This window comes from Dasypus novemcinctus, chromosome 26 (assembly GCF_030445035.2).
Source record: "Dasypus novemcinctus isolate mDasNov1 chromosome 26, mDasNov1.1.hap2, whole genome shotgun sequence".
NCBI lineage: Eukaryota > Metazoa > Chordata > Mammalia > Cingulata > Dasypodidae > Dasypus > Dasypus novemcinctus.
This window is the reverse complement of record NC_080698.1, coordinates 21,353,957-21,374,179: the sequence shown is the minus strand read 5'-3', so window position 1 is coordinate 21,374,179 and position 20,223 is coordinate 21,353,957. Positions and strand designations below refer to the sequence as shown.

The following is a 20,223-nucleotide window of genomic DNA, read 5'->3' as shown; positions in this document are numbered from 1 at the left end:
ACCAACTGTGGTCCATAGCAGACACATGGTGCATTTTTTTCCATATTCCCTCATTATTAGCACAGTACATCTTTGGCATAGATGCATGAATACTGCAGTATTGCTGTTAACTGCAGTCACACCAATTATATTTTTTCCCCTGTTCTTCATATCATTCTCACCACCCTGCTCACAGAAGGACACTCTTGCATCTGTACCATCAACCACAATTCTCATCCACCTCTGGGTTCATTGTGTTATTCAGCCCCTAGATTATTCTCTAGCTTTCCTTCAGTTGACATTTACATCCCTGGACTATCCTTTCCAGCCACATTCCCATTTATAAAACAGCCTCTCTTCACTGTAACTTGTTACCATCCACTCTATGTATTTCCGCACTTTTACAGTAAACTTTTTTTTTTTTAAAGATTTATTTTTATTTATTTAATTCCCCTCCCCTTCCCCGGTTGTCTGTTTTCTGTGTCTTTTTGCTGCATCTTGTTTCTTTGTCCGCTTCTGTTGTCAGCAGCACGGGAAGTGTGGGCGGCGCCATTCCTCGGCAGGCTGCACTTCCCTTGGCGCTGGGCGGCTCTCCTTACGGGGCGCACTCCTTGCGCGTGGGGCTCCCCTATGCGGGGGACACCCCTGCGTGGAACGGCACTCCTTGCGCACATCAGCATTGCACATGGGCCAGCTCCACACGGGTCAAGGAGGCCCGGGGTTTGAATTGGGGACCTCCCATGTGGTAGACGGACGCCCTAACCACTGGGCCAAAGTCCGTTTCCCTACAGTAAACTTAATTAAAACTCCTACATGCATTAAGCATCAGTAGTTCTTCTCAGCCCTCCTTTTATCTTCTAATAACCTATACTCTAAAAGTTTAACTCCGTGCATTTATTCTTCGTATTTAGTTCATATTGAGACCATGCAATATTTGTCCTTTTGTGTCTGGCTTACTTCACTTAGTATAATGATTTCATATGTGTCCAAATTTCATTTCTTCTTACTGCAGCATAGTATTCCATCATATGTATATACCACATTTTGCTTTTCCATTTATTGGTTGATGGACACGGGTTGTTTCCATCTTTTGGCAATTGTGAATAATACTGCTATGGACATCAGTGTGCAGATGTCTGTCTGTGTCACAGTTTTCAGTTCTTCTGGATATATTCCTAATAGAGGAATTGCTGGGTCATACGGCAGTTCTATATTTAGCTTCTTGAGAATGAATTTCATTTTGTTTACAAAGGATTCCAGTAATAGGATTAAGACCCATCCTGATTGAGGTGGGCCATACCATATTTAAAGTAACCTCATTAAAAATGGATTCACACCCATTGGATGGATTAAGTTTAAAAGCATGTTTCTCTGGGGTACATATAGCTCTAAACCCCCACACAAGGTCATGACACTAATAAATGACAAAGGCACTCTAGAAATGCAGCTGTTGCTGAAGCGTGCTATTTTCCTTAGCTGAGAAGGACAGCAATATTTAGAGAGAATCAGAGAGGCCTGCATTCCTCCTCCTCTTTTCTCCCTTTTTTTACCTCTTACTCTCATGTACCATCTATTAGGATACTTAAAAATTGGTGAAGTAGTGACTCATCTATTTCCTAACTTGCTACCCCTACATTCTTAACTGAAATAGAGCAGTCTAAAAAAAAACACTAGGTGAAATTTATTAAGCACATAATATGTGTTGTAGGCAGGGGTCTAAGTGTTGAAGTCAATGCCAACCACAGTCACATATATAATACTCTTATCAGCCTTGTATGAAGGGAGATAAATGACATCTCATTTGATCTTCAAAATAACTCTGTCACGTGAGTAGGGAAATATCATCCCCATTTTAAAGCTGACCTGACTGAGCTCAGTGTTAAAGTGGCTTGCAAAAATGGCATGGCTTTTTTTTGTATCTGGGTCAGAAGCAAATCTGAGCCTGTTTCTCCTGATACTAGTCATCTCCCATCTTGCTGATACTGATATATAGCTATGACAAGAGTTACCATGCTAATTTGTAGAACGTTTTTTTGGAAGTAATGCCTTTTCTGCCATTGTAGATGTGAAAATACCTAAGGCATTTAGTTTTGGGGTAGAAGAGCTTGGGCAAAGACCATCTTACATTTGTATTTGTATTTCCAAATTGGAGGAAAGCAGCCATGTATGGGATGGTGGGTTATCTCTAACTTATCCCTTGAACTTTCCATGATATTAAAATGAAAGAAAATTAAATGATGATATATCTGCATGGTGTTTTAAACCTATTGGTTATAAAAACATCATTTAAATAGCAAACACTGACTTTCACTGTTACTTTTTGGTCTGATTTTTTTAAAATAACATTTCATTATGTTTACATAGTAGATTAGCCTGCTAGTTAGAAGAAAATCTCAGTTCTTAGAAATATCAGTTTATTTAAGAGAAATCTTGGATACTATGAGAATTATAGTAAATTACTTAGCTGTTATGTACTAATATTGAAAATGCCTTTTGTAAGTATGTCATTTAAAAATCACTTCCATTCAATAAAATCTGCATGCTATGTGGGTTCAAGGAACTTCGAAAAAAGAGATAAATAAAAATAACAAGAAAAATGAATTGGTTTGTGGAAAGATTATTTGCAACTGATATCATAGATATAAGGTTAAGTTCCCAGAATTTATTCAAACCTTCTAGAAATTGCTAAGAAACTAATCAGTGATCCCATAGAAAACTAGTTAAAGAAGATTGTGGAGATTCTGTTTTCCAAAAATGGCCACAACTGTTTTCCCAACCCCACATGCTCTTCCAGAACCCAGTCATGCCCCACCAAGACGTAGAATCTTAGAACTTAGGTGGGACTTTGTGACTGCCTTTATAAATAGAAGGTATCTAGTGCTCATGCTTGCTCTTTTTTTCTTTCTCTTTCCTATCCACCTGCTCTCGGACTGCTTGCCCTTGTAATGCAATCACCGTATAGTGAGGAAACCCTGTTTGTAAGGAGAGACCAGCCATCAAGTATAGGTGTTTGGCCAAAAACCCCAGCCTTTGAGCTGCCCCACATGACACCAAGTGAAACAGATGAGCTATCCCCACTGAGCCCTGCCCAAATTGCAGATTAGTGAACAAAATAAATGTCATTGTTTTAAGTCACTGAGTTTTTGGATAATTATGGATGCTGCCATTCTTACTCCAAATGACAGAATTTTCACAGACAAAAGTACAAGTGACCCTAAAGCACATGAAAAGATGTTCAGTATTATTTTACTCTTATTTAAAAAATTCAAATTAAAACTACACTGAGATACTAAATTTTCACATATTATATTTGGCAAAAATCCCAATGTTGAATAGTATGTTCTGTGGCAAGGTTGTGGCAACTACAGAGTCTTGTGTATTGCCAATAGAATTTAAAATGATACACCTATAGAGGACGATTTAGCAGTGGTTATCAAAATTGCAAATATATTTTACCTTTGACCTTGCAATCCTGCTTGTGAGAATGTACCCTATAGTAAAGCCTACATGTACACAATTAGACATATACAAGGCTATTGCCTGTAATGTGTTATTGTAGTAGCATAAGACTGGAAGCAACCCAAATGTAATTCATAGAATAATAGGCAGCTATAAAATAAAATGACCTGTTTTTACAACTGTGTGGTAGCTATGCTAAGTTTTAAAAAAAACATATCAGCTTTGTTGCTACTTGTAATATGCAAGGGGCAGAATGGTGCATGTAATGTACAATTTTCTACAAGAAAGAGGGGATAAGAAAATCCAATATCTATTTTTGGAATTCATAGCTATATCAAACTGCTACACCCTTGGAACTACCTTTGCCAATTTATTGTGCATTTATCCAAGATATCTTTAAACAGATAAAATTAGATACATATAATGTTTGTAATCTGGTCTGTACCTGGCCGTGATTGAGTTATGATTGGGGTTTTGATTGGGTCACATCATTAGGGTGTTGAGTCCCCATCCCTTTGTGAGTGGGGACTCACAGATAAAAGGCATGGCAAAGGACAGAGTTGAGGGTTTCTGATGTTGGAGTTTTGATGCTGGAGTTTGATGCTGAAGCCTTAAACTGGAGCCCCAGGAAGTAAGCTCACAGAGGAAAGAGAAGGCAGCACCAGGAAGAGAGGAACGCTGAGCCCAGGAAGAAGCAAGCCCTGAGAAGAAAGGAACCCTGAGCCCAGGGAGAAGCAGGACCCTGGAAGGGAGAAACCCAGGAAGCCTGAACCCTCATAGCTGTTGGCAGCCATCTTGCTCCAACACATGAAAATAGACTTTGGTGAGGGAAGTAACTTATGCTTTATGGCCTGGTATCTGTAAATTCCTACCCCAAATAAATACCCTTTATAAAAACCAACAAATTTCTGATATTTTGCTTCAGTACCCCTTTGGCTAACTAATACGAAGAGGCTGTGGTTTGAGAATGGAGTAAGCACAAACAGGGTGGGAATGAGACTTTTAAAAAATTGTTACTAGAGAAGTTAAGAGTTTATAGAACAATCAAGCATAAAATACAAAAAATATGGAGCACTTCACAAATCTGCAGGTCTACCTTGCATAGGAGCCAACATAATCTTCTTTGTATTATTCTAAGTTTAGGTATGTGCAGCCAAAGCAAACAAAAGGAGTGAGACTTTTTAACATATAACTTGTTTTATTATTTTGAATTTTTAACCATGCCAATTTTTAAAAAGGTGGTATATCTATATAGCTGTTGATGCAGAGGTAACTAAAGGGTTAGAGAGTGCTATGAGCATGTTTATGCCAAAAAAAAGGAAGAAAACAAGGGAGGGAAGGAGCAAGAAGGAAGCATGGAAAGAAAAAAGGAGGAAGGAAGGAAGGGAAAACAGAAAGAAAAGTCCCAAACTTTAGTATTGCACATTAAAAGCACTTTTCCTTTTCCTAGCATAAGGATTTCATTTGATCCTTATAGTACTCCTCAGTAGCAGTATGATCAAATATTACCATCTCCATGTCATAGGTAAGCAAACTGAGGCACAGATTAGGAAAGTGACTTGCCCCAGGGTCACAGGGTCAGAAAGTAGCAAGGATGTGACTGGTCAGAAGAGATCTCAAGACATAGTCTCTTTTTGTAAGGAATTCACTATCTTGTAGGGTCATTGAACATGTTAGGCAGTAAGTGAAAAGAGTGTAATTGTGGAAGTAAGGTCCCTTTGACAGTGGTATAAGGATAGATGGGGAGAGAGAAGCTCGAGACATGAGTCCCGGCTGGCAGGTATTAAAAAAATACTCAGTGATTCTCTCAGATGGAGAGGTACTGTAAACACCTTACAAGAAGTTTAACTATCCAGCTCAATCAAGGCTTATTGCATTGAATTAATTGTGAGGAAGCTGTATCAAATTGGAAGGAACCATACTGAGGAATGGAATTCAGGTCTGTACATTTGCTTTCCCAGTAGCAATGGACCTAGAAGACTAGAGATGGGCTTGTTCAGCTGAGATAAGGTAAGAAGATTTTGTGTGTATGTATGTGGGGATTGCAGCGGGGGAAGGTCAGAAATAGCAAGCCCAAATGCATGGAGGTGGGAAGGGCAAGGCATATTTGGGAAGAGTGAGTTGTAGCTCATTTTCACTTTAAGGGGAGAGGAGTGGGAAAGAAAAATTGAACTGGAGTCATAGAGTCAGGGCTGTGGAATGTGAAATGTGAGAATGAGCTCTTAGGATTTCAGTCAGTAGACATGAGAGGGCATTGGCTAGGACTGGATTTGAGAATGTTTATTATGTGAGAGAGATTAAAGAAAGAAGTTGAGGGAAGTCCAAGGAGATGATTTTATAGCAGTCCAAGCAAGAAGTAAGACATATAATTATATAAAATACCTGAAAATCAGAAGCTTTGCTGAGAGAAAAGGCATGGATTGAGCCACTGACCGACTATAGGCAGGCAGGAAGTGGCAAAGAACCTCAGTGGCCAAAAGAATGGTGGTGCCATGAGTAGAAACAGGGAAATCAAAAGAGGGATCCGGTTTGGAGGACTCTATCAAGCTTAATTTTGGACTGGTGAGGAGTTTAAAGTACTTGCGGATAGATGTAAATTACCTTGAAGGCAGAGGCCGTGTCACCTCATCTACGAAAGTAGTCGCAGCATTTAGAAGGGCTTCTGATTCAGTGGAATGCTGGTGGGAGGGGAAGGTAGCTGACATTCTTGTATTCTTATCCATAGGCATTTTACCAGTTAGAGTTCAATCAGAGAAGCAGAACCAGTAGCTATATGTATGTATATATTAAGGGATTCATTACAAGGAATTGGCGTATGCAGTTATGCAAACTGGCTAAGGAAGTTTGAAGTCTATAGGCCAGGCTACCAGGAAAGGAAGCTTCTGAGCAGACTGAAAAGCACAGGCACTGGCCAAAACTATTGTTCACAGACTTTATCCCTAGGGAAACCCTAAATCCGGGATTCTTAACCAGGGGTTCTTAAGATTTCAGGGGGTCAGCGAGCTTGAACTGAAAAAGAAAATCAACTTATTCTCTTTATTTTCTCTAACCTGTAACTGAAATCTAGCATTTCCTTCGCATATGAATGTATGCAAAAATAAATTACAGTAGTATTCATTTCACCTATCTGACAGAGGGGTCCGTGAAACAAAAAAGGTTAAGAAGCCCTGGTCTAAATCCTCTTTTAAGGGCTTTCAGTTGATTAAGTCAGGTCCAGCTAGGATAATCTTCCCAATTTAAACTCAACTCATTAGAGACTTGAATTGCATTGTAAAACTCCTTCACAGCACCTAGATTAGTATTTGACTGAAAAACTGGAGACTGTAGTTCAACTTATTCAAGTTGACACATCAAAAAGTCAGCACAAGATCCATGAAAATGTCATAATTTGTAAATACGTATTTCATCTGGTGTATACCTCTCTTTCTGTAATGTACTTAAAGATATCCTTGTTTGGGTGAGTGGCAAACCCCTCTATTGATAACTTAGGGGCTATAAGCCTATTTTTGGCATTGTGAGTAATATATTACTATTTGAAGGAGTTCATTAACTTCCCAGAACACTATAAAAATACAGTGGAATTTGCTCAAGCTGTTACATTTTAAAGCTTTGCATATCTGAAATTATTGTTTTCAACGATAACCCTTAAAGTTGAGAGGCCTTTTCTTTGTTAATAAATGTTATTGTTATCTGTTGTCAATTTTACCCCAGCCTATCTGTGTCACAATACAATTTATGTAAGCCTTGGTTTGTTTAGATTTACAAGAGTGGTATATGTTTATTTATTTGTTTTTAAATTTTGCAGGGGGAGGGGGTGGGACACAGTATTTTCACAGGGTCAAAAGCATGACTATGAGTAAATATGAACCAAAGTTTAATAGTCCTTTAATGAAGAAACCAGTACAGTCCATGAGCATTTTGAGGATCTGGGTGTTTACAGGCATTTTGTTGAGAGACAGAGAGGGACAGATGGAGAGAGGGAGAGAGGGAAAAAGAGAGAGAGGGGAAGAAAGGGAGGGAGGAAGGGAGGGAGAAGCTATTTGAATGAGATTTCTAGGTTAGATACAAGAGTGGTTAATGTCCTATAGGACAATACAAAAATAACCTTGGAGTTGGAGTCATCTTTTATACTAGACAGAAGTCTACAGATTACCCTATAACTTGATAGTGGCTATGGCTGGGCACTAATCAAATAGAATATGGCAAAATCAAATGTGAAAGTACCTTTTCCTGTAGAATTAAGTAATCCTTGGGAGGCTCGTTAAACAGTATTTTAGTATTACATTGATAGGACACACCACATGTAATCCTTTTGCCTTAGTTCTAAGTTTTTGATAATTTTTCTCAACCAACACCATATTGATTTGTGTCATAAGAGCTACCAATGCGGAAGTCCATGCATTGTTATCTTAGTAACATGATATCAAAAGAATCTTAAAGGAATATCTCTAAATTATTTTTAAACTGATGGAGCAAATTCTAATAAACTTAAGTATTTTTTAGGTGCCCTGCCTTGTAAACAGTCAAATAAATGGAGTAGATTCCAAGATTAACCCAAAAGAGAAATTTGAAATTAGATCTATCTGTTAATAATCTCAATTCTGCTACTGTTTTATATTCATGGAACTGTGTTCAGTGAGGTTATTCTGCTTTCATTAACATTTTGTCTAATTTCCAGCTGAACATCTACATCTCATTTGTCTTTGCATTTACCATTTGCCAATGTCACACGTTGAACTACTAAAATTCTTAAATGTAAGTGACATCCATTTTCAAGAAATAAGTGATTCGTTCTTGGAGGGTATTTTTAGGTTTATGGTAAATTTGTACTCACTTTTAGTTTGTTCTTCAGACAAATAGTGTAATACATACTGCTCTTCCTTATTCTTATTGAATATTTTCTACTAAATCTGTCTTTTTTATGATTCTGAAATGCCAGCTTCAGTTTTTTTATTAATTCATACTGACCCAGTGCAGAGCTGTCTATCTCAACTTAATGGCTATTTATTATATATGGATGGCATTCCCCTGCCATTAATGTTTAATGAATTGGCTCCTGATCCAATAGAGTCTAATAAAGGTAATCACTAGAATACATTGTCTTTCTGCAGTGCCCTAGAAACTTTTTCATATTCCCTATTGTATACCTTTGGCCCAAAGTCTCCTTTTTGCCTCTTCCTTTGCACTCTCTCTCAACCTCTTTTTCATTATTTAGTCCAAATGTATACATTTTCACACTTAATTTTTTCTAGGTCAGGATGACAGTCTTCTGTGTGGAAATGTTAAAAAGTATCAGCCTACATTCTGCCTGGGGAGAATGACAATCTTCTTAAATATCATCAGGATCTAGATATATTTATGCAGAGTAAATTAACATTACGAGAAAGTCAGAAATTCTTCTTATAGTCCATATCCCCAGATCAATTTGAGACATATACTAAAAGAGCATTTGGATTCCAGAATTATTAATAGATAGTGGTGATGATTGCACATATTCATAAATATACTAAAATACTATTCATTATCTTGTCCAATTTCAAATGGCAAATTTTATAGTATTCTAATTATATCTGTATAAGAAAATTGGGACTGGCTACATAGAGGTAATAAAGCTGAGCATCTCCTGACACACATATACACAACTACACAAATACACCCCCATACCCTCATAAATAAGTATTTTCCATATACTAGTGAAAGGAGCTATAGCTTATTTAAAAATTGCTTCGTTGGTGAAGATTCTAAACTAAGGTCAGTGTTTACATTACTATGCATTATCTAAAGTCTTTCTTCATTCTCTATGGCTTGATCCTGGGAAATTTAGCTCTACCATCCTTTAACTCTAAAAAAGCTAGCCAACATACCCTCTATTCTTTCAAACTCAAGTCTAACTCTTGGAACTAAACCAGTTTCAACACTGGCTTCTGTATCCACCTTGGAGCTCTGTTTACCAAAAGCCATGGACTGGAGTTTGGGCAGCCGTAAGAATCTTCTCAGGTGTTTGAAATAGAGGCTTCTGGAGCCTACACTTAGAGAGTAAATTCCAAGTAATATTTTTTTTAAGATAGACTTTTTTTTTCTTAATAGAGTTTAATTTTTGAAATAGTTGTAGATTTACACAAAAATTAAAGAGATAGTTCAAAGAGTTCTCATAATCCTCGTTCCACCTACACAGTTTTCCCTGCCCTATTAATTAATATCTAGCATTAATGTGGTGCATTTTTTACAATTAACAAGCCAATATTGATGCATTATTAATGAAAAGTCCATGACTTACATTAAAGTTCATTCTTTGTGTTGTATATTCCTAAGAGTTTTGACAAATGTATATTGTCATGTTGCCATCATTATATTACCATAAAGAATAGTTTCACTATCCTAAAAATCCTCTGTGCTTCTCTATTCATCCCTCCCCTTATTCCTTGGAATCCTAGCAACCACAGATCTTCTCACTGTCTCTATAATTTTTCCTTTTCCAGAATGCCATATAATTGGAATAATAAAGTAGGTAGTCTTTTCAGATTGCCTTCATTCACTTTGCAATATAAATTTAAGTTTCCTCCATGTCTTTTCATGACTTGATAGGTCATGTCTTTTTGCTGCTGAATAATATTCCATTTTACCAATGTACCAGTTTGTTTATGCGTTCACCCATTGAAAGACATCTTGGTTGCTTCCAGTTTTGGGTGATTATGAATGAAGTTATATTAAATATTGTGTCCAGGTTCTGGTATTGACATACATTTTTTACTAAAGTGGGTAAATACTTAGGGGCATATATGGCTCGGTCATATGGTTTGACTATGTTTAGCTTTGTAAGAAACTGCCATGCCATCTTTCAAAGTGGCTGTACAAGTTTGTATTCTTATCAGCATGACGAGTGTTTCTTTTGTTCCACATCCATGTCAGCATGTGATAGTGTCAGTTTTGGTATTTTAGCCATTCTAATAAGTGGGTGGTGCTATCTCATTGTTTTAATTTGTAATACCCTAATGACATATGTTGAACTTTACATATGAAGTTGAGCATCTTTTCATATCCTTACTTACCATCTATGTAGCTTCTTTGATGAAATATCTATTCATGTTTTTGCCTATTTTAAATTAACTTGTTTGTTTCCTTATAGTTGAGTTTTAAGAGGTCTTTGTCTATTTTGGATAAAAGTCCTTTCTCATATATATGCCTTGCAACTATTTCCTCCTAGTCTGTGGCCTATTTATTCTCTTAAAAGTATTTTTCAGAGAGGGGAAGTTTTAAAATTTAATAATGTCCAAGTTATCAATGTTTTATTTCATGGATCATGCTTTTGGTTGTTGTATCTGAAAACTTATTACCAAACTCAAGGTCACCTAGGTTTTCTCCTATATTATTTTCTAGAAGTTCGATAGTTTTTCATTTAGGTCTATATTAAAACAATAATAAAGTAATATTATGAAAAACCCAGTGCTCACAGATTTGATCATTTAAATGAAGTACACCAATTCCTTGCAAAACACAAACTACAAAAACTTAAACAAGGAGAAACTGGTAATCTAATAGTCCTATATCTATTAAATAAATTGAATCAATAATTAATAACTTTCCCAAAAAAAAAAGAAAGAAAAGAAAGCACTATGCCCAGATGCTTTCACTACTGAATTCTACCAAATGTTCAAAGAAGAAATGGTTCTCTGTCATTTCCTCCTTAAAATAGAAGCAGAGGGTATTGTACCTCATTTATTTTATGAGGCCAGCATTACCCTAATGCCAAATGCAGATGAAGGCATTACAAGAAAGGGTAACTACATACCAATATCTCTCATGAATATAGATGAGATAATCCTCAACAAAGTATTAGTAAATCTAATCCAACAATTTATAAAAAAGAATTATACACCATGACCAAGTGGAATTTATTTCAGATATGCAAGTTTTGTTCAGTATTCAAACATCAATTAATGAAACCATTACATCAACAGGCTAAAAAAGAAAAATCATATGATAACATTGGTAGATGCGGAAAAATCATTTGACAAACTCCCACATTCATTCATCTTAGAACTCTTAACAAATTAGGGATAGAGGGAAACTGCATCAGGCTGATAAAGAACATCTACCAAAATTTATGTTCACATTATACTTTCTGGTGAGATGCATTCCCCTTAAGATCAGTGCAGATATTTGAATAATGGTCCCTTAAAGTTATCAAGTCCTAATCTCTGGAATTTGTCAATGTTACTTCATTTGGAAAAAGGATCTTTGCATATGTAAACATATTAAGGATTTTTGAGGCAAGAAGATTACCCTAGATTATCTGGGTGGGGCCTAAATACCATCACAGGTGTCCTTATAAGACAGAGGCAAAGGAAGATGACAAAAGTAGAGGAGAAGGCGGTGTGTCCAGGAAAGTAGAAATTGAAGTGATGGGGCCACAAGTGCAAGGCTGCCTGGAGCTGCCATAAACTGTAAGTGGCAAGGAATGGAGTCTTCCCTGGAGCCTTTGAAGGGACTGTGGCCCTTCCAACACTTTTACTTCAGACTTATGGTGTCCAGAACTTTAAGAGAATAAATTTCTGTTATTTTAAATCACCAGTTTGTGGTAATGTGTTATAGCAGCCATAGGAAATAAATACAATTGGGAACAAAGCATCACTCCTATTCACTTTTGTACTGAAGGTCCTCACTAAAGTAATATGATTTTTTTTTTTTTAAGTAATTAAAAGGTTTACAGATTGGGAAGGAAGAAATAAACTATCCTTGTTCAGAAATGACCTGAGGTCTTTGTCAAAATCCCAAAGAATTGCCTAAAATTTCCCGGAACTAATAAGCGGTTATAGCAAGATTGCAGGATACAGTATTAATATACTTCAAAAAAAAAATTTTTTTTTTCTGCTCTACTCTCTGTCTCTTCTCTTCTGGTTTCCAATTATATGTATGTTATACCTTTTGAAATGGTCCATTTAAAAAATGTTCTTTTATTTATTTTTTCCTCTTTTTCTTTCTTTGCATTTCATTTCAGGAAGTATTTGTTGACCTATCTTCAAGCTTATTGATTATAATGTTGTCTATGTATTGCCTATAATGAGCCCATCAAAATCATTCTTAATTTCTGTTACACTGCTTTTGACTGTAATATTTCCTTTTGATTCTTTCTTAGAGTTTCTATCTCTCCTTACGTTACCCACCTGTTCTTTCATGTTGTCTACTTTTTCCAAATTAACATATTAATCATAGTTATTTTAAGTTACATGTCTGATCATTCCAAAATCTGTGTCATAAGTGACTCTGGTTCTGATACTTATTTTCTTTTTTCAGACTGTGGTGTTTTTTTTTTGCCTTTTTGCATGCACTGTGTTTTTGTTTTTTGTTGAATGTCGGACATGATGTCTTGGATAACTAGGCTTTTAGTTTGAAGTTTTATGTTAATATAGCTAGAATCAAGGTTGTGTTTAATGTTTGTTGTAGTTGTAGGTGCCAGAGGCTTCCATATCTTTTAGTTTTCTTATTTTTTTTTCTTCCTCCTATCCTTTTGTCTTTAGGTTTCCCTAAAAAGTCCACCTTAAATAGAATCTATGTCTTGCATTTCTAATCCTCTCTTTTTATACTGGTGTCTTGCTGATATAGTGGTGAGATATTGAAGATGAGAAGTGTTCTACAATCATATGATTAAATCTCAGTTTTTTAGAGGGCTTGATTTCCTGGTCTGTGTCCTTTAGAAGTGTTTCTTAGTCTTTTTTATTCTCCCATTATATGAAATAAGGAGACTAGAGGTGCTGGAGTTGGCTAATTGCCTGTCTTGCTGGGCAGATAAGGATCTGGTAAATAACTTTCAGTTGGAGGGTATGCCTTTGTTAGAGAGAATGCTATAACCACATTTCAGAATAGTTGCTTTTCCTCTGGGTATGTCTCAAAATGGTTTGTGACAGTGCTAAAGAGAGGAGAGGGTCTTAAAGTAAGTCTTGATGAATAAGATGATCACCTTGCTAAGTAAGTTAGTACTTGATTTTCTTGCAGGAACAGATACTTGCCAGAGCAGGTAGCTAAATAGTTTTTTTGCTTATTCTCAGCATTAAATTATATATTATTATGTTTATAGTATTATAGAAATACGAATATGCTCAGCCCCAGAAATTTAACAGAGAAATAAGAAATTGTTAGTTTCATTTGTCATAAATGACCTTCAGTTCTTAGTCTAGCCATGAGGAGAATTTAAATAAAAGGGAAAATTCTTACCTTGTTACATGAAAGAAAAGAAACTTCCCCTTCATTGCTATTCTCATTTTTAAAATATAATTAGAAGAATGCGGGCAAATGTCTTTTGTTATTCTAACATTATTCTATTTGGGAATGCAAATTAAAATAGAATTTTTTTCCCCTAAAGCAGAGTTATAGACCTTTCTAATGAAAGCCATTTTTAAGCCTATTGCAGTTGCAATCAACCATATTAAATCCATGGCATGAGTGTTTTCATTAAAGATGTCTATATACATGCAGGGCTAGACCACTGCAGTTGTCTGGATACCCAGGGTTGGTATATGCATAATCATAATGGCTTTCTCCTAAAGACTTTTCTGGAATGTACCTGTGCATATTCAAATTCTTATTAGTCCCTAAGTTTATATCAGTGGACTCCAAAAGACTGACTATTCATTATTTTAATACATTAGTACTCCACTTAACTTAAAATAACTGTCCTATTGCCTTAATTTTGGAACTGTTGTTGCTGCTGCTGATGTATATATTCAACAAAATTTGAGCATTGTAGACATAGTTTATAACCACTATGCTAGTAAGTGAAAAGGGAAGTATAACATTTAAATGGATAGATCCACATAATAAATGTTAAATTTATTTCACTCTTCACATATATAAAATATATACTTGAGCAAAGTGCTCAGAAACAGGTTTTTTTCGCTCAATCATTCCTCAAATATTTATTGAGTGACTAATAAGTAGGTGGCAATATGTCCTTCCCCAGCCAGGTTTTGGAGCTGGGGATTCAGAGATGAACAAAATGGAAGCAATGTCTGCCCTGATAGAGCATGTTATAGTCCAGGGAGGGGAAGAGATGTTAAACTAAGAATAAGACAATTAAATATACTGTTACATCTCTGATAAGTAGAGTGACAGAGAATTATCTGCTATCATAAAAGCATAGGTCCAATTTTGTACTGGGCAAAGAAAGTTATTCAGGAGGAAATGAAAGTTGAACTGAGAGTGGAAGGAAGAGTGTACGATAAGGAGGCAAAGAGGTCCAGGTAGAGAAGATGACTGTGCAAGAGCCTAAGGAGGAAGGAGCCAGGGCTCAAGGACCTGTCAGTCCTGCCAATGTGCAGTTTATCATATTTGTCTTCTTTAAATTACCTTCTTTAAACATTACTTTAACTAAGGTTTTTAATATTTAATCTATGCAAAGATGAGATACTTTTATTCATTTCCCCAAATGTTTCAGAACATTACTCTTTTGGTGATTTTAAACATTTGTGAAAGATCTTTCAGGATGTCTTTCATAAAGGCTGAACTCTCATCTACATACTTCCCAGTAGAAACGGTGCTTTCAGATTAAACCTAGAACTGAGGAGGTAGCATTATGATAATTGCTGCCTTGAAATAGTTATTTACTATCATTTTGTTTATTGGCAATGACTTGAATCCCACAATCAGTATAAACCTCTTAAAACATAATGAGGTTTTTCTTTTAAACAGGAAAATTACACTTCTAACTTGGTAAACTTTCTTGTAAAAGAGAATTGGATATTAATTCAAAGAAATATGAATTTTGTATTTTGCTTTGTGCTTATGTCAGAACATTAGAGAAATCCGCAAATCTCTAAATTTTCATTTTCCCAATGAATGGAAGGGTGACAATAAAATTGCCTAAGCAAATTATTTCTTACCACAGAAGTTCTGTTTATGTAACTTCTATATAGTTGAGCATAGTGCTATCAGAACCCACCTCTGATTTGTGTAGTTTTTCCACTAATCCATTGTTGATCTTGTTAGAGGAATGCTGGGCAGTTGAGTTACATATAGTAAGAGTCAGTTATATTCACACTGAATTCTTAGCCACAGGTTATTTTGATAGTGCCTCCAAGGCGCATGCCAAAGGAGGCCTCTTGATTTATGAACATTGTCCCTCTGTCTGCTTTTGTCACTCGTGGGTGCATGGAGCTCTAGAGTTTCATTCTCCTAATCACTGTATCTGTTTGCACATGACACAGTGGAAGGACCCACACAAGGTCCTTTGAGGAATATGCAGTTTTAGATCTTGTCATGATTTTAAGTCCATCTCTCTCCCTACGGAGCATATATAGACTAAGGTTTTAACGTATCTGTCTCTGAATTCAAATTAAGTTTGTACAAAATTGATCACTTAGTGATATCCTCATCTTCACTAAGGTTCAGAACTTCAGAGTACTCTTTTTTTAAATTAATATTTTCATTTTTAAAGAAGATTTAGATTACAAAAATGTTACATAAAATATAGAGGATTCCCATATACCCCACCCCCTTTTCCTCCCACACTTTCCCACATTAATAACATCCTTTTTTAGTGTAGTATATTTGTTACAGTTGATGAACACATATAGAAGCATTGAAACTAACCATAGGCTACAGTTTACATTATAGTTTATACTCTGTCCCTCACAATTTTACAGGTTATGACAAAATATATAACGGACTGTATCCGGCATTGCAATGTCATCCAAAACAATTCCAATGTCCCTAAAATGCTCCATATTACACCTATCCTTCCCTCTCCCTTCCCTCAGAACCTCTGGTGGCCGCTGGCTTTATATTAATGATGCAAGTTCTTCCATTGTGACAATAATAAGTCTATAGTAGAATAATAATAAATCTACTTAAGTCCATTGTTCATTCCCCAATCTTGAGGATTTGGGGATGGTGATGCCCATTCTGCTTCTAACTGAGAGGGGGCTTAGATCTCAGGGGGCAGATGGATGGAACTATCTAGCTTGCAGTTTTAGGCACTCTATTCCTTGGGTTGTGCATTGTCCATCATCATCTCCTTGTTTATGGTCCTGGGTGAGTCCAATGAACTGGAGAATAGGCTGAGATTCAGGGCTCAACTGGCACATGGATGGATGAAAGATTTAAGTCTCTGGGACATATATTTAACAAGTGTAATGCTAATTATGGGTTCAAATAAGAGGGGCAGAAGAGCCATGTGTAGGGAAACTATAAGTGACTCTAACTCTATTATACTAGAGAGCATAAATTCCAAAGTAAGCCTCACTAACAAGGTGCTGAATTCCTTAGCTTCTCTGCCCTGCTTATAGTGCCTGGAGGTCTCTAGAGCTTTCAGGAACCCTGCTATTTGAGGCATTGTTTACTGTGGCAGTCAATGAGAACCTGCTGTGACATGCAGAAGCATAACCTCTGGAATGACCTCCTGATTCACTCTGAAATCTCTTATCCATCAAAACTCATTTGTATTTACCATTGCTCCTTTTGGTCAAGGTCTTTTTCCAGATGCATTGCTAGTTGTTGCTTGATAATAATCCCTTGATGCCATCCCCAGAAATCATGCCCCATCTACTCTTTCAAGCTTTCACAAAATTTTTAAAAATGTATTAGCTCTGTGCTAGGCACTCTGCAAAACATTGAAACTGCCATAAACAAGGAGGGATAAATGTCTTTGTTACATGAAAGGGAAGGTTAAATTAGGACCAGCAATAGAAGCACAGCATACTTTAGCTTAAGATATTTTGTGGCAATTATGGAAGGAATCCCATGGTAACAGAGAGCAGATGTATCATAAAATAAGTATCATGTGACCTGGATATTTATTGAGCATACTGATAATGCAGAGATTCCCGGACTCTAATATCAGTCAGCAAAATTATTTTTACATCTTTTCGAATCTCTAATTTAGTCAATTTCTAACTCCTAGATGAACAGGCCCATTATCAGAGATGCTAATGAGGTATAAAAACCTGAGGTCTTTTTCTTTCTCTTTGATAACCTATTAATAAGCCACCAGTGACCTCAAAGGTGGGCGGCAGGAGGTAGCCCCCAACAACAACTTTCTACATTATCGTTCCATACCTTCTAGAGAATAGATGACAGGAAGAAAATCCTTCCGAGGTCAGGCATGAGTCCTATTTCGTCGATTTTGGAAGAGTGCTCTGCCTTCTCCAGTGTGAGGACTTAAAAAGCTGTCTTTTGATGCCCTTTCCCTGATGACTGAAGAAGGTTATCATTAGTACAGTCCGCTGACAACGTGGTTTAATAGTAAGATACGGCTTTCTCCGAGAGAATACAATACTTTGCTGTGTTCTCGTCCCCACGGGGGTTCTTTGCGCTTTCGCCTATTACCTCCTTCTCTCCTATCTCTCTCCCACCCTCTGAAATGGTCAAAGCTGAACTCATCTCTGAAGGTGAATGTAGAGCCCTGCTTTGAAGCCTGGTTATTTTAATTGAGCTTTTTTCCTACCTCATTTTTGCTGAAAGATCCCTCTATTTGGTTTTTAATGAGCATCATTCTGTGAACAATATTTCATAACCAGTTAGAATTTTCAAAGTTTTGCATGTACATGAGAATTTATAGTCCAAGTGCTTTTATACTCACACATCCATAATGAATTCTGTTTTTTTCCCTGAAAGGGGTAACAGCTTTCCCATCCCCATATTACAGGTGAGGACACTGAGGCAAAGGCGAGGACACTGAGGCAAAGGCCTAGGCCAGTGGGAATGTGGAATCAGTTTCACAAAGTTGGAATCATCCCATTCTGAGAGTGACAGAAAGATTCACTCAAAGTAAATTTAAACAAAAAAGGGATTTCATCTTAGGCACACAGGTCTCTCTCACTAGAGCAGGAATCGGGGCATAGAGCCAGGCCCCACAAGAAAGGCAAATGAGAACTAGTCTTGGCTTGGGCCTCTCGTGGTGACTGTGTCTCTCTTTGTTTTCTCTTTTTGTTAGCAGCATTCTGTGCTTCTCTGGGCCTGGGGCCCCACATCTGCCCCACAGGGCCTCGTAGGACAAGTAGTCTAGGTCACCTGAGTTTACTGCATCGACAGAAACAAACTCATCCCTTGAATTCTAATTCCAAATTAAATTGGCTTGGCTCAGCATGAATCAGGCACATATCCTTGGTCGTTCCAGTTTGGGGTGTATATGGGGCCAGAATGAGGGTTCATTTTCAGAGAAGCATTGTGGGCCTGGATAGACACTGAAGAGCCTTCTAACCCACACATGAATTTGACTCATTACAAGTTCAGGACAGGTTTAGTACTATTCAACATAGAGTATGTTAATCCTTAAAGGTGCAACTCCTCATTGTTTTCAGTTTGTAATACCATTTTTTTAATGGAGTTATTCATCCCTCTGAGTTCTCATAACATTTTCTGGGTGCTTCTCTTTTTATTTATTTACTTGTTATTTACTTTCTTAGCCCACATTTTGTTTTAACTTACTCTTCTAGACAGTGGGCCTCTTGGGACAGACCTTTAGGTGCTCAGTGCCTGGCACTATGCTAGTATATTGTGGTTACTCAGTAAATGCTGGTTGAATGAGCAATTAGATAAAAGATGCCTACATAAAAGATATCTCTTTTTGCAGTCACATTTATAAAATCTGTTTATGATTAGTCACAAACTCCTGAAAGTTAGCTTTGACTGAAATATCTGCTCAAGTGATAAGAAAAAGCAACTTTTGTGTTTTGAAAAGTATAGCTCCATTCTGTAGTCACAGCTCAAAAGAAGAATGTTCCTGGAAAGAACAGCCAGTGGATGATCCCAAGGGAGGCCAGCTGCCAGTCAGTAGAAGGAAACTATTACCGAGTGAAAGAAATTCTAGTTTTCAAATGTGTGGACAATAAATGTCCAGCGGTTGAACACACCACTTTAAGGTTTCATATGAGTTGAAAACTTGAAGTATCTTGAATGCTTATACTTATTTCCTTAGGTATTCTTTCTTAGTAGTGATTTATTTTGAAATGTTTTTGAAAATCAGTATTTTGAAACAAATTACCTATGGCATTAGTTTTCTATTACTGCCATAACAGATTGGCATAAATTTAGTGGTTTATAGCAACACCAATTTACCATCTTAAATAGTCCTGAAGGTCAGAAGTCCAAAACCAGTCTATTTGGACTAAAAGGGGTTTTTTTCCTTTCTGGATGCTCTAGGAGAGACTGTTTCTTTGCCTTTTCCAATTTCTATTAGCTCCCAACATCTCTTGGCTCATGGCCCCTTCTATTACCTTCAAAGCCAACAAGGGCAGGTTAAGTCTTTTCACTTGGCATCACTCGGACCTTCTCTTCAGCTTTCCCCTTCCATCTTTTCAGGATACTTATGATTACATTGAACCCACCAGGATAAAGCAGAGTAATCTCCCAATTTCAAGATCTGCTAATTAGCAACCTCAATTTCACCTGCAACTTTAGCGCCCCCACCCCTGCCCTTGCCATGTAAGGTAATATAGTCATAGGTTCTGGGGATTAGGATGTGAATATCTCATGGGAGGGGGCACTATTCAGTCTATCACACTTTCTGTGGACATAGATGTTATGGGGGATATAAAAGTAAACTGTACATAGTTATTATAATCAAAGAAATTTACTATAATGCACAAGTCAACTTCAGATAATCTAATCATATTTATTGGCAAATTCTATCTCAAAGTTTCCTTCACCACTAACTCAACAAATGTCTAGCCCTTCCTTCTTTGTCTCCCACTGTGCCCATCCCACATCATGTCACCTAGCCATAATTTTATGGTTGTCACTTAGTGAGCACCTATTGTGTTCCAAGACTTGTAGTCAAGCCCTAGGGTATAC

The 20,223-nt window shown here is 36.9% G+C and overlaps 1 protein-coding gene and 1 non-coding gene across 10 annotated transcripts in view; one reads left to right on the top strand and one right to left on the bottom strand.

Moving 5' to 3' along the window:
- The window catches only part of FHIT (fragile histidine triad diadenosine triphosphatase), a 1,565,692-nt gene that overhangs the window by 936,928 nt on the left and 608,541 nt on the right, over positions 1-20,223 (top strand). The window lies entirely within an intron of this gene.
- On the bottom strand, positions 4,499-4,602 carry LOC111761643 (U6 spliceosomal RNA). Its single transcript, XR_002794940.1, has one exon. It is a non-coding gene; the product is annotated as a U6 spliceosomal RNA (small nuclear RNA).